The sequence below is a fragment of the Dipodomys spectabilis genome, unplaced genomic scaffold, assembly GCF_019054845.1.
Source record: "Dipodomys spectabilis isolate Male_0828 unplaced genomic scaffold, ASM1905484v1 ptg000324l, whole genome shotgun sequence".
In the NCBI taxonomy this organism is placed as follows: domain Eukaryota; kingdom Metazoa; phylum Chordata; class Mammalia; order Rodentia; family Heteromyidae; genus Dipodomys; species Dipodomys spectabilis.
Window position 1 is genome coordinate 3,911,920 of NW_024871001.1, and position 14,018 is coordinate 3,925,937.

Sequence of the window (14,018 nt, forward strand, 5' to 3'; positions counted from 1 at the left end):
AAACTTGTGGCAGCCTCGGTTTTGTCTTTTTTTTTTTTTTTGCTGGACCTGGGGCTTGAACTCAGGGCCAGGACACTGTTCTGAGGCTAGAGCTCTACCAATTGAGCCACAGCACTACTTCTGGATTTTTCTGAGTAGTTTATTGGAGATCAGAGTTTCCTGGACTTTCTTGGCCTGGCTAGCTTCTAGGCATAATCCTCAGATCTCAACCTCCTGAGTAGCTAGGATTACAGGCATAGCCACCAGGGCCCAGCTGTTTTTTCTTTTCTTTCTTTATTTTTTTTTTAAATAAAACCAAGTGCAACTAAATGCAAGCATTTAGGATCAGTTAGGTAAGTAACCTCTCTATGCTTACATGCTAGGCACTCACCCAATCAACCACCCTAGTGATACTTCTTTAAACATCGATGTATCTATAGGAAGGTTTTCTTTGAATGTAGGGGAGCCCTCCTAACTCCAACTCGCAGGTATCACTAAGTGATGCTCCCTCCTTCCCCAAGGTGATCACATCAGGGGGACACAATCTTGATGAAGACTCCATTTTTTTGGACTGAGGGCAGGATTGGATTCTAGCTGCAGTGGTACCTGAATTTCAGGGCGGGCTTTGAAGTGGAATGGGCACAGGATATGGAACAATGGCAGAAGCCCCAGCCGCACCCACAGGCAGTTCCCAGGGCCAGCTCTAAAGGGCAGATATGTGAAGGACTGCTGCCACTGCCAAGCCTGTGTATCAAACCTGAAGGTTATAGGAAGGTCACGGGAGATCCCCATGCATCTGTCCCCATCCATCTGAGGTCTCCTTTCCCTAAGACCTCTTTTCTCGGGAAGTATTGCCATTTTCACGATGTTAATCTTTCCAATCCAGGAGCATGGGAGGTTTTGCCATTTTTTAAGTTCTGTGTTGATTTCCTTTTTCAAGATTTTAAAGTTTTCATCATAGAGGTCCTTCACTTCTTTAGTTAAGTTAATTAATTCCTAGGTATTTTATTTTTTGTGGGGCTATTACAAATGGAGTTGCTTTCCTAATTTCAGCCACACTTTTCTCATTGTTGGCATACAGAAAAGCCATTGATTTTTGGGGGTTAATTTTATAACCTGCTACTTTGCCAAAGTTTTGAATCAGCTTGAGTAATTTGGGAGTGGAGTCTATGGGATTCTTTAAATACAAGATCATGTCATCTGCAAAGAGGGAGAGTTTTATTTCTTCTTTCCCTATTTGGATCCCCTTTATGTCTGCATCTTGTCTTATTGCTGTAGCTAGGCATTCTAATACTAGATTGAAGAGAAGTGGAGAGAGTGGGCAACCTTGTCTTGTTCCTGAGTTAAGAGGAAATGGCTTTAGTTTTTCACCATTGAGTATTATGCTGGCTGTAGGTTTGTCATATACAGCCTTTATTGTATTGAGGAATGTTCCATGGATTCCTAATTTTTCCAAAACCTTCATCATAAAGGGGTGTTGGATCTTGTCGAATGCTTTTTCTGCGTCTATTGAGATAACCATGTGGTTCTTATTCTTGCTCCTGTTGATGTGATGAATAATATTAATTGATTTGGGTATATTGAACCAGCTTTGCATCCCTGAAATGAATCCTGTTTGATCGTGGTGTATGATTTTTTGGATGAATTGTTGAAGTCGATTGGCCAAAATTTTGTTGAGAAGTTTTGCATCAATGTTCATCAAAGAAATGGGTCTATAGTTCTCTTTCTTTGATGAGTCCCTGCCTGGTTTTGGGATGAGGGTTATGATGGCTTCATAGAATGTGTTCGGTAGTGAGCTTTCTCTTCCAAATTCAACGCAATACCTATCAAAATTCCACCCTCATTCTTCAAGGAAATAGAAGAGGCAATCCAAAAATTCATATGGAACAATAAAAGACCCCGAATAGCAAAAACGCTCCTCAACGGAAAGAACACTGCTGGAGGAATATCAATACCAAATTTCAAACTCTACTATAAAGCCATAGTAATCAAAACAGCTTGGTATTGGCATAAGAACAGACCTCAGGACCAATGGAATAGAATTGAAAACCCAGAAATGAACCTACAGACCTATAGCCATCTAATCTTCGATAAGGGAGCTAAAACAATAGAATGGAAGACAGACAGCCTCTTCAGTAAATGGTGCTGGCAAAACTGGTTAACTACATGTAGAAAACTAAAGCTAGATCCTTATATATCACCCTGCACCAGAATCAACTCCAAATGGATCAAAGACCTTGAACTCAAAGCAGACACTCTGAAAACATTACAGGATGGAATAGGAGAAACCCTGGGTCTCCTTGGTTCAGGCCGAAATTTTCTGAATAGAGACCCGGAAACACAACAAATCAAAGAAAGGTTGGACAAATGGGATTGTATAAGGTTGCAGAGCTTCTGCAGGGCAAAAGACATAGCTAGCAAGATCAATAGAAAGCCCACGGACTGGGAGAAGATCTTTACTAGCCATACAACGGACAAGGGTCTCATATCTAAAATATACTTGGAACTCAAAAAATTAAACCACCCAACAACAAATCCTCAAAGAAGCAACTGCCCAATAAGTAAGTGGGCGAAAGACTTAAAGAGAAGCTTCTCTGAAGAAGAAAGAAGGATAGCCAATAGACACATGAAGAAATGTTCAACATCCCTAGCCATAAAAGAAATGCAAATCAAAACAACATTGAGATATCACCTCACTCCAGTTAGAACAGCAAAAATCAAGAACTCTAACAACAACAGATGCTGGAGGGGATGTGGACAGAAAGGAACCTTACTTCATTGTTGGTGGGAATGTAAACTTGTTCAACCACTTTGGAAAGCAGTATGGAGGTTCCTCAAAAGACTTCACATAGAACTCCCCTATGACCCAGCAATTCCACTTTTGGGCATTTACCCTAATGTTTACAAACAAGACCACACTAAACCTACCAGCACAACTATGTTTATTGCAGCATTATTTACCATAGCTAAGATATGGAACCAACCCAGATGCCCCTCAGTAGATGAATGGATCAAGAAAATGTGGTATATATACACAATGGAATTCTATGCCTCCATTAGAAAGAATGACATTTCCCCATTTGTTAGGAAATGGAAAGGCTTGGAAAAAATTATATTAAGTGAAGTAAGCCAGGCCCAAAGAAACATAGGTCCCATGGTTTCCCTTATTTGCAATATCTAGTATAGGTATGAGTCAAGCGGAAAAAGTCAGAGAATGTGATGTTAGGAAAACGAACCCTCAAATATGTATTTTAATGTTTTTGTTTCTTTCATGCATGTGTTTCTAATGCATTTATAAGATTATTTCTTGGTTGCTTTGTATGTCCCTCCCCCACAGTGTAACCCCCGCTTTCACTATATTTGATGTCAGTATAACATGTGGAGGAGATGGGGACAAACAAGTCGTTTAAGGATTCAGGTGGACCTGTTGCAACAATGAGAAGTACAAAATGTCATGTCAAAACCAGCTTTACAATGTCGGAGGGGGGGGGGAGGGGGGTATGATTGGGTGGGGGAGAGGGGGGAGGCTGGGAAGGGAGGTGAAGGGTAAACAAAGGAGGAGGCTGCAATGCTTGGTAAGAAATGTATGCATTATCCTGCCCATGTAATTGTAACCCCTCTGTACAGTATGTTCTCAAATAAAATTAAATTAAATTAAAAAAAAAAAAAAAGGAAAAAAAAAAAAAGACCTCTTTTCTCCAAGCAGAGGGCACAGACGGATGCAAAGAACCAGCTGAAATGTAAGCAGTGCCCTCTGCTCTCCTCCCTTTCTCCCTCTCTCCCTTCTTTTCCCTCCCTCCTTCCTTCCCTCCTTCCTTTTCTCTCTCCCTCTCTTTCTCTTTCTTCCCCCTCCTTCCCGCCCTATATTTCTCTCTTTCTCTCTCATTCTCTTTCTCTTCCTTTTCTTTGCCACCTGAGTACCTAGGATTACAGGTAAAAGCCACTGGCCAGAGTCTACATGAAGTCCACTGGCCATTGGAGATTCCAGGACTGTTTGCCATAGTCCTGACCTGGTTGTGGCTCCATCTTCCTCATCCTCAGCCTCAGACATCTTACTCAGTAAAGCCTCTGGACTGTGATCACCACTAGCCCTCCCTAGGCATCCTGCTGTCTCCCTCACATAGGACTTTGAATTTGCTCAGTTTGCTTGGCTGGTGCTCTATCGCTTAAGTGATGCCTCCAGTTGTTTTGTCTTTTTGTTGTTTTTGTCTTTCATAGTAGTGGGAGCTAAACTCAAGGGCGTGTGCTTCCTAAGCAGGTGCTCTGCTACTTGAGCCATGCCCCCAGTTCTTCTTACCTTTATTTAAAAAAATGTCTTTTATGCATGCCCTGGCAGTATTTTCCTATTATGCATACAACCTAGCTAGAATAATAAGCAAGAGCCATCATATGCAACCATTGATTGAGATGTGGGTTATGTATTTATTTTATGCATAAACTGATCACAAACTATGGTCTTCCCGATCTCCATCTTTGGGGTAGCTAGGATTGCAAGTATGAGCCATCAGCATCTGGTCTTTAGTACAGCTTGGTCTTCCATTCAGAGTCCTCATCTCCTTTCATTTCCCCGACCCCAACATACACATTCACGGTCCTCTTCTAGCATCCCTCCACCTGAGGGCCCTCACATTTACTATTCTTTATGTCTGGAATGCTCTGTCCCCATTATGCAGTTTAGGGCTTCTCAGTTTATTTAAGTGTCTGCTCATAGTTACTAATTCAGAGAGATCTTCCCAGTATATATCTGGATTCCACAGGCTCCACTTTTTATTTTAAAAATTATTCCTCTGGTTGCTGGAAGGAAGATGGATTATAGAGTGGGCAAAAAAAAAAAAAAAAAAAAAACGGAGCAGAGAAACCAATTAAGAAGCTCCTCACAGGCATGTAGACATGAGATGCTGCTAGACTGGACTGAAATAGTAGACATTGTTGGAAGTGGTCAGGTTTAGGATTATGTTTGACAACACTGGCTGATGAGTTGCAGGAGGAAAGGGAAAGATTAGGATAAAAGTTAATGCCAAGCCCTTGGGTCTATGTAACTAGGCAAATGGTAGTCATAATGGTTTGAGTGTGTCCTCCAATGTTCTTGTGCTGGAAACAGTCTTCAGTTCAATATGTAAAGAGGTGGGACTTTTGAGAGGTGATTAGGTCATGAGGATGCCACTCTTGAGATTGGATTACTGCTAGTGTAGAAGTGGGTTATCACAAGAGTAGGTTTTTCATAAATGGATGTATTCAGTCTCTCTCTTTTCCCCTCCCTTCTCTATTTCTCTCCTTCTCTATTTCTGTCCCTTCCTTTCTCTTACCTTGTGCCATGGGATACTATAGCAAGAAGGTCCCACCAGATTCACAGCCTCTGGAATGATGAGGCAAATATATTTTCTTTTTTTTTAATTGCCAAGTTGGCAACATTCTCTTATAGTAACAGAAAACCGATTGAGTCAATAGTCTCATTTTGTTTGATTTGGACATATTTGATAATATCATCAGCAGCAATATCTTGTGATTTTACCTTATTTAATGTCTGTCTAGAATAGTCTTGAGAACAGAGGTGGTCCAATATGGTGATCAGGCTTAGCAGGACAGTGGAATGCTCCTTTCAGGAAAGTGGTCTGTCTTTAAACCTTGGTGGGGTTAGGGGCTTTGTTGGCATAAAGGCGGCCTCTTCTCCCTCTAAACAACAACAACAAAACCTAATTGGAAAAGGCCATCCTCTGAAAAAAGCTCTAAGCTTTTAAGGCAGATCAGGCCATATTTTCAGTGCAGTCTGATTCTCCTTGCTCCAGCAGCTGCTATGATCAATCTTCTCTGTATGTGAGGGACGTAGAGGAAAGGTAAGCTGATCCTTAGCTTCCTTCTGTGTTCTACTATAAAAGTTCCAATTAGCTGAATGCATCAGCTTCAGGAGTGGTCACTGGATGCTGGATCACATGCAAGTTTCAAGGTTATAAACAACTAAGAAGCATGAGCTTCTGTGCTGTCTCTTGAATGCGAGTAGAATCAAAGTAAATTGCCATTTAATTCAGAGCTTCAAGTGTGCATTGTTGCAAGATGGCTTACTTGATGGCCTAGAAATGCCCTTGCCTTTTGTGAGGGCTCTCTTACCTTCTTCACTCCGGTGGCAGTTCATGTGCCACTGGTATTGCTCTCATTACAGGAATTTTCCATTTCTTGTCCACTTGACTTCTCAGTAGCATGAGGCATTGAGGTCCTACTCCATCTCAAATCCTATGTTCCTCCTGACATCTGTGACCTCTGATCTACTTTTTTGCTCACTGGCTAAAAGCAGGATCATTCACTATGATCATTTCTATAAAGTTATTCCTTAGGATTTTGTCCCATCCCTCTTACCTCTACCTCCATCCTGAGATTTCCAGCATAATCTGGCTGTGCTCTAATGTGTCCCAATCTCCACCTTCCATTCATCCCCTCAAGCAACATCCTACAATCCCCTAGACTCTTAAATATAGCTTGTTGAAAATATGCTTATCCTTTGAATCTGGAAATCTGCTCCCAGCTTTCATCTCTGATGACAGTGAATTGCTCATCCTCCCTCTCTCCAGATCCTCAACCGTGGCCCCCTGCACACTCCTCAACACCTCTTCCTCCTCCTCCTTCCCCACCCCCTCCTCTCCCCATACCAATCATTCACATAGCTTAAGTCCACATACAATGTCTCCTGGAAACATGAACCTCTCTTCAACTGCATCTGCTACTTAAGACCACAGCATCTCCCTCCTTTTCTTTGTCATGTTCTTATTCTCTTCTACACTGATGATCTCTTTTACTTCCAGGTCAGCAAGCATTCAGTGGGTTACTTCCTCTCTTTGTAACACTTTGATCTTCTCTGTATTACCAAGTTCCTCTTTGATGACACACCCCTCTTTCCTCAAGTCTCAGCTTTGATGATACTTCTGGGTACCATCAAGAGAAACTTTCCCAGATCTCCTTGCCTGTAGCTCAAGAATGAATAAGTGTCCTGTTCTGGCTTCTTACCATACTGCCATGACTCTTTTATTACCTGGTTTCTTCCCTAATCAACATGTTCGATTCTATTCACCATAATAGTCCCTGCACTGAGCCAAGTATATGGCATATAGGGACATGGAAAGAGTATATTATAGCAGTCACTTTAAGCTAAGTCTTTGAGTGCTTTTGGGATTAGAACAACCTGAGTTCATGGGAAGGCCCTTGGTATAGGCATAGCAGCAGTTCTCTCTATCCCCTCTTTGTGGGCTTTCTCTCCCTAATCTCTCTGACCTCAGCACAGGCAGATCTGAAGATCCAGCAAGAACTCCAAGCAGCCACACACTTCCCTTCTTTGAGCAGATGATCCCCAAAGGGATCATCTTCATCAGCCTGTACACTACAGGTACACAGATGAGGATGCAAAGTGGCCCTATTTGACTCCATCATATTTGGGTGTGGGAAGAAGTTGGAAAAGGCCATGTGTTTCCAAATCTGTGTGCAGTCTAGTTAGCTGAAGGAACAAGAGGTCACATATCTTATTATGACATTTGTCACACTGGTTTGTAAGGGCTAGAACTAGATTTACCAGATTTTACTCATCCCTTGGGCCTCAGCTGGTGGCATAGAGCCTGGCAGAGATTAGAGAACAATGTCAGAAGGGTTTTTTTTTTTGTTTATTGAATGTAAGCCAGGAGAGGTAGTGATGAATTACTGTGCAAGCTTCTTTCTGACTCCAAGAGCCCTGGCCTGGATTCTCTCCATGTTGGGCATAGAAAAGATGCTGTGGGCTCCTTTCAAAGGATCCTAGTTCTACTAAGTATGTAATAACAAATTGTGATGTAAGATTACGGAGGGCAAAGTATGACGCAAGGGCTTCCCTCAACACCCAGTAAGGAGGAAGCCTTGTGAAAGGGGCCAGAGTAGATGTCTCTGGACGAGGTCCAGAGCTTTAAGAACTTGTATGTCAGGGAGTTTATCTGGGTGTTACTGCCTCAATGAATTTAACAGATCTATGTGAACCCTTGACAAAGGAACTCCAGAGCCTGGGCTTCCCACCCTTTCTTCAGTATTGAGACATCTGGAATCCTTGACAAAATGAATTATACTTTTCCTTTGTTGGGAGGTGCCTGTGTAAATGATGTAAGTTCAGGAAGGAAACTGTCCTCAAACACAGTGGGCCCCCACCCACTGAGCAACAATCCTTGTGCCCAAGTATGCAGCCAAGAAAAATGAGGTGTCCTAGGTTGGGCTCCCTGGGAAGCACAATTTGAGTGAGAGATTGGTATGCAATGAGTTGATTGGGAGTGCCTTTGGGAGTAGTACTTATTAAGAAGGGAGAAAAGCAGGATGCCACAGGAGGAGGTTGAACTGCAAGGCTATTGTGACAGAGGCCTCAGCTGACTTCTCAGGGAATTCCAGAATTTGGATGATCTTGAGAATTTTACCAAAGAAAAAATGTCTTGAGGCTTCGTACTGCACCAGACCCCTGGGAGGGAAGCATGATCTTGGGCCAAAAAGCTGTTTGTTAGGGATGGACTCAGCAGCTGATGGTGCTGTTGGTTATTAGAGGAGTGCCTAGAAAAGACATCACAGTATCCATCACAGGAGGCTGGAAATGCAAATACTATGGTGCAAAGCAGCCGACTGAGTACCATAGTGGATATGAAACAACACGGAAAAAGTTCAGTTGAAATAACTTGTTGGGTTGCTCTGTGTTTGTGTGTGTGTGTGTGTGTGTGTGTGTTTTACTGGGGCATGACCTCAGGGCCCTCAAGAGCTCTTTCACTTGAGTCACACTCCCAGTTCTTTTCCGTTTAGTTTGTTTCTTTCAGATAGGATCCCACACTTTTGGCTTAAGATGGCATGAGACCATGATTCTCCTATCTCTTTCCCCCAAGTTGCTGGAATTACAGGCTTGCACTATCAGGCTTGTCTTGAAATCAGTTTTAAATCATTATCAGAATCATAGCATTTGCAAGGGGTAATTCCAACTCATTTTTCAACACATAAGGAAGTGGAAGTAATTTGTCCAAAGTTATCCAAATCATTACTGTCAAAGCAGAAATGGTTTCACAATCCTTGACCTCTGGTTTAGAGTTCGTTCATCACACTCCACTTTCTATCACAGGGCTGCTGGTCTTCTTAAAAGCAATCTCAAGCTCAAGCCAGCTGCAAATTTTCTAAGCCAGTTTGTGTAAGGCTAAGGCACCCCTTTCTGTAGGAAGCTCCTGTCTTTCGTGGAGTCCCGTCTTTGTGCACATTAGCCAAAGGCCCACCAGCCAGAGAGGCTTATGGGACATTTGCATTTAGGTGAAAGAGGCCTATGGTCTTGGATTTGCAGCTGAAGGTTTTGTGGGATGGAAATTAAAGTGGCAGCAGGAAGCAGAATGCGACCTAATTAGCAGTTTGGTCTCTGCGGCTGACCTCCTTTTGGGAAAGCTGGCACTCATAGTTGCATAAAGCAGCTGTCGCCTCTTCTCTGCGCTGGCCAGGTGGGTTCAGAGCCGTGCCAGCCCAGCCGTCACCCATTGCCAGATGCCCTCCTGGAAAGAATCGCGCCTCATTCCCCAGAGTTCTGAACAGGGCTGTGGAAGCAAGCAGTATTCTCAGCATGAAATCCTTTAAAAAGGAGGAAAGAGGGGACAAGCGCTTTTCCCATCCCTGTGGGGCAAGGGAGGCTCGCTGCCTTTGAGGGGAACTGGATCTCCTCACTAACGTCTCACACCTGTTGTCTGCTGTGACCACACGTGCAGGCGACCCCAGGAGCTCCAGCATAATAGGAGAAGAGTGTAATTAATCCATTGTTTAGCATTATTGGAGCTCACTGCTGCCACATCCTTCCTGGCAGTTCTCCCAGCTGAATAAGGGAGATCGGCAGCCTGATGGTGGCAGTGGAGGCAGTGGCTCAGAGAGCAAGCAGCAGGAAAGGAAGGATTGAGACATCAGGTCCAGGAAGGGCTGCTACTTATGAAGGGAAGCCCATTCCTAGGGATGAGGGGAGGGCAATGCCCAGCTTTTCTCCCCACTAAGAAGTCATATCTATCTGTTTAGCTCCTGCTGAGCAATCTCAGTGCCTGCTTTGGTCTTTGGAGGCTGGCTGAGCTGTGAGCACAGTGTGGAGGTTTTACCCAGTGGCCAGGCTCTAGTCTCTGCACTCGACTGGGCAGCTTCTTGCTGCCTGACTTGTCCTCAGGTTTGTGGCCAGTGGCCTTTCACCTCATGCCTCACATAAGTGACCCAGCATCAGCCCAGGCAAGAACTTAGCAGCCTCCCTAAGAATAAGAACCCACACTTTGTACAGCTCTTATTAAATGCTAGACCCTGTCCTAAGCATTGGACTTCAATTTTCTCATTGAATCTTCACAACAACCCTATGAAATAGATGCTGTCATTATCCTTATTTTATCAATGGGGTAAGGAAGCCACAGTGAGGCTAAGTAACTTACTCACAAAGTTAGCATAGTTAAAAGGGGCAAAGGGGCAATTCCATCACAGTGTGGCTCCAAAGCCTGTATGTCCAACTGTGCACTGTATAACCTCTCTGCGAGGTTCTGATTCTCAGCCTGTTCACCTAGATGTCATGGGGCAAGGAAAAGTTCTTCCCGGTAGGTATTTCATTTCTCAAGCTTACTTGCCAGGGGACATTTCCATTTCTACTGTCCGGGTTCACATTTATCCAGTGGAGTGGTGCTGTGGTTTGGATATGGATTGTCCCTTCCTAAATTTAGGTTGAAATTTGGTCTCCAATGTGACAGTGTTGAAAGGTGGTGAGACCTTAAAGAGGTCTTTGCACCCAAATGAAGGGATAAAGGGTGCTTTCACAGGATTAGATGAGTTCTCTTGAGGGCAGGTTTTTATAATACTGAATGTGGCTTCCTCAGCTTTCTCTTGCTTCCTTACTTGCCATATGAGCTCTTCAGTTCGTTGCTGTTATTGCTGTTGATTGTTTGGATTTTTTGAGTTTTGACATCAGGTTCTCACACTTATTTGGCTTGTTTTGCTCACTGCTGGTGTTTTACTGCTTGAGTCATGCTTTCATCCCTGCTTTTTGCTGGCCATTTTGGAGATGAAGGTTCACAGACCATTTAACCCCAGGTAAATGCAAACTGTCATCTCCTGGATCTCAGCCTCCTGAATAGAGAGGATTACAAACATGAGCTACTAGCACTGAACCCCTTCTGTATTTTTTGTTTGTTTGTTGATGTTGTTGTTTTAACCATGAGTCTAACAGTGTAAAACACTCATTATGTACTGCTGCTAGTTCCTGAAGCCAGAGCTAAATGAACTTCTAGTGATCAGTCATCATTGTGTGGCATTTAGTTGTGGCAACTAAGATTGGGACTATGCTGGCTCTTTTAAATAATTCTTCATGATCTGGTCTATGTATTTAGGAAATCCTGGAGACAGGGAAGCTTACTTCTACTCAGTGTTCTCAACTATGAATTTGAAGGGCAGGCATGAAAGAGGTATTAACACTTCTAATTCCTAGACACCTGGAAGCCTCAGATTTTTGGTTTCAGGCCCATCAGTCAGGTTCCTCTCCCTGCAATATAGACAACAGAAGCTGTCAGTGTAGCTCTTCGCTCTGTATCAGTGCCCGTGGCAGGGATTCAAGAGCATCCCTGTACATCTTGACTATACACTACCAAACTAATGTAGCTTTGGAGGGCTCACTGACTCTCAGAGTGGAGAAAGGCAAGTAGAAGGTCTTGTAGAAGTGTTTCAAAGCAGCCCCAGTGATTGCTATTACTTAAATGGATGGTTATTAGATCATCAGATATGAGCCTTGCTGACTCCTTGTCTTAAAAGCACATGTAAACACTGTTTGAGACAGTGAGGAAGGCTTGGCTGGACCATGGACCAAAGACAGTACTCTCTTATCTTTCCTAATTCCTAGGAATCCAGTCCTGGAAGTTGACATTGTCAAAGAAAGAACAACCAAGGACCACCCAAGATCATGTGTGATTTGTGAGGGATTTAAAATGCTACATGGGGAAACTTTTGGTGGTTCTAATATAGGATCAAAGACTCATCCTATGGATTGAATGGGGAAGTATGAAGCTCTATACACAGATGGTTAAAACACATACAATTGTGGGTTAAAAAGTGTCTTCAGATAGTCTAGTGTAGGGGCTGACACTCTGGCTTATTTAACTATATAACATTCAGCTTAAACAACTTCTAAGCAAGTGCCCCTATAAATGAGAAGTTGTCCTGCAATTTATAGAAGCTGGAGACCCAACTAGGCAAGGTCAACTAGGAAGAGCCCATCAGAGGGAAGGATAGGCTCTAGGTCTCCTAAGGCCTAGGCTGTGAATCCTGCCCTCCCAGGACAACGCCAGTGAGTTACAAATTTTAAGGAGGCATATGCACTTTCAGAGTCATGCAAGTGCAGAGTAAACCCTTAAGAGTGAGTGCCTCCTTAAATATTGCAATAGTCTCAGCCTAATCCTGCTGCCTCCCAAGCAATGAGGGGGAGGGATGTTTCAGGACGTTGGCCTTGCTATAAAATATTCTCTTTAGATAAACTGTGATTGCATTCTTTCCAGACACATGTTTCCCCCATTGCTCTTGTTTACACTATGTTAGAAATGGATAGGGTGTGTTTCTTGGGAGCAGAGGGGGAAAGCAAGAAGGAAGGAAGGAATTTCAGGAAGTAAAGAAACTCTTGCTCCCAATCTGCTCTGTTCCAAAGCTCTTTACTCTTGTGGCCAGATCACAGTGGGCCAAGCAGGCTGTCTCATTAGAGAACTGTGCTCAGGGTGTTCTCTCACTGTTCCCTCAGCCAGAAGCATTTTGTTCCTGTAGTACTTATTTGAAGTTCCAGATCATAATGGAAATTCCTACTACTAGATCTTATCCATGAGATTCTTTTAACCTGGTCGTTCCCAAAACAGCCTCAGCAGAACAAATACAAGAGAATGGCCACAGGATTCCAATTTCCTGTATGGCTCCTTCTAACATTTTCTTTTTTAAAAAAATGTATTTTTTTATTGTGAAAATACCATACAGAGGGGTTACAATTACATGGGCAAGATAGTGAGTACATTTCTTATCAAGCATTGTTGCCTCCTCCTTTGTTTCTTTAGGTAGTTGTACAAAGGGGTTACAATTCAGCATGTTAATTTATGAGTACAATGTATGTTGATCCATAGCAAGCCTTTCATGGTTCTTCCCCCTCCCTCCCAATACCCCCATTTCCTCAATTTCTCCAGCTTCATAGGCTATACGTGGAATATTATGACTGCATTCTTCCCTCTTCCTCTCTTTATTTGCCTACCCCCTCCTCTTGACCTTCTTCTACACATACCTCAGTATCAACTCCCTCACATTCATTTTGTTAGACTGTAAATTAGTTGTTCAAGGAGTTGCATCATTGGAATTCTTACCTGAATATACTGTACTTCAGTCGAAATGTTTGTGTACTGTGCATATGACTCTGTATATATTTAGATCAAAAGCATATATATAACATAATATATTGGATGTTTTATATATGATATATTCTATTAGTTTATATTATTATATGTGTATATTACATACTATATAAATACATAACCTTCACATATGAGAAAAAACATGCATCCTTTGTCTTTCTGGGCCCTACTTACTTCATCTAACATTTTCTTAAAAAGAAAAAACAAACAAACAGTTGAGGTCAATCCCAGATAATGTTGTTTTCCAAAGAAATATGAACCTCTGGTCCCTCTGCATGCAACTGCCTCATCCCTGCCTCATGCCTTCTGCTGGGTTGAACTGAGTATTAGCAATCACGAGCAGATAAACCTGTTCTATTTTTAATCAACTCATAAGAAGGCAAGCTATAGCCCAGGCAGTTTGGATTGTACAGCTACCTGGCTGACATGTTGAACTAAGTTTATCTCATGATAGCATCATTGTCTCCCTAAGAAGCAGGCTTTTCTGTCTAAGTTAAATTGTTCTGTCTTAGTTTCCCTTGTCTTGTGGTTATTTGCCACTGTTTCTTCTTGTTCTGTGCTTCAAAAACAAAGGGAGGAGCCAGCCACCAACTGCTCAATGTGGTATTCTTCATGTGTGGTATCTAAGAGATA

The 14,018-nt window shown here is 42.7% G+C and overlaps 1 long non-coding RNA gene across 1 annotated transcript; it reads right to left on the minus strand.

Annotated features, from left to right (window-relative positions):
- Positions 1-318: 318 nt before the first annotated feature.
- On the minus strand, positions 319-7,300 carry LOC122128193. Its single transcript, XR_006151383.1, has 3 exons — positions 7,288-7,300; positions 6,256-6,258; positions 319-473 (listed from the first exon to the last, which is right to left on the minus strand). It is a non-coding gene; the product is annotated as an uncharacterized LOC122128193 (long non-coding RNA).
- Between the last annotated feature and the right edge of the window lie 6,718 nt (positions 7,301-14,018).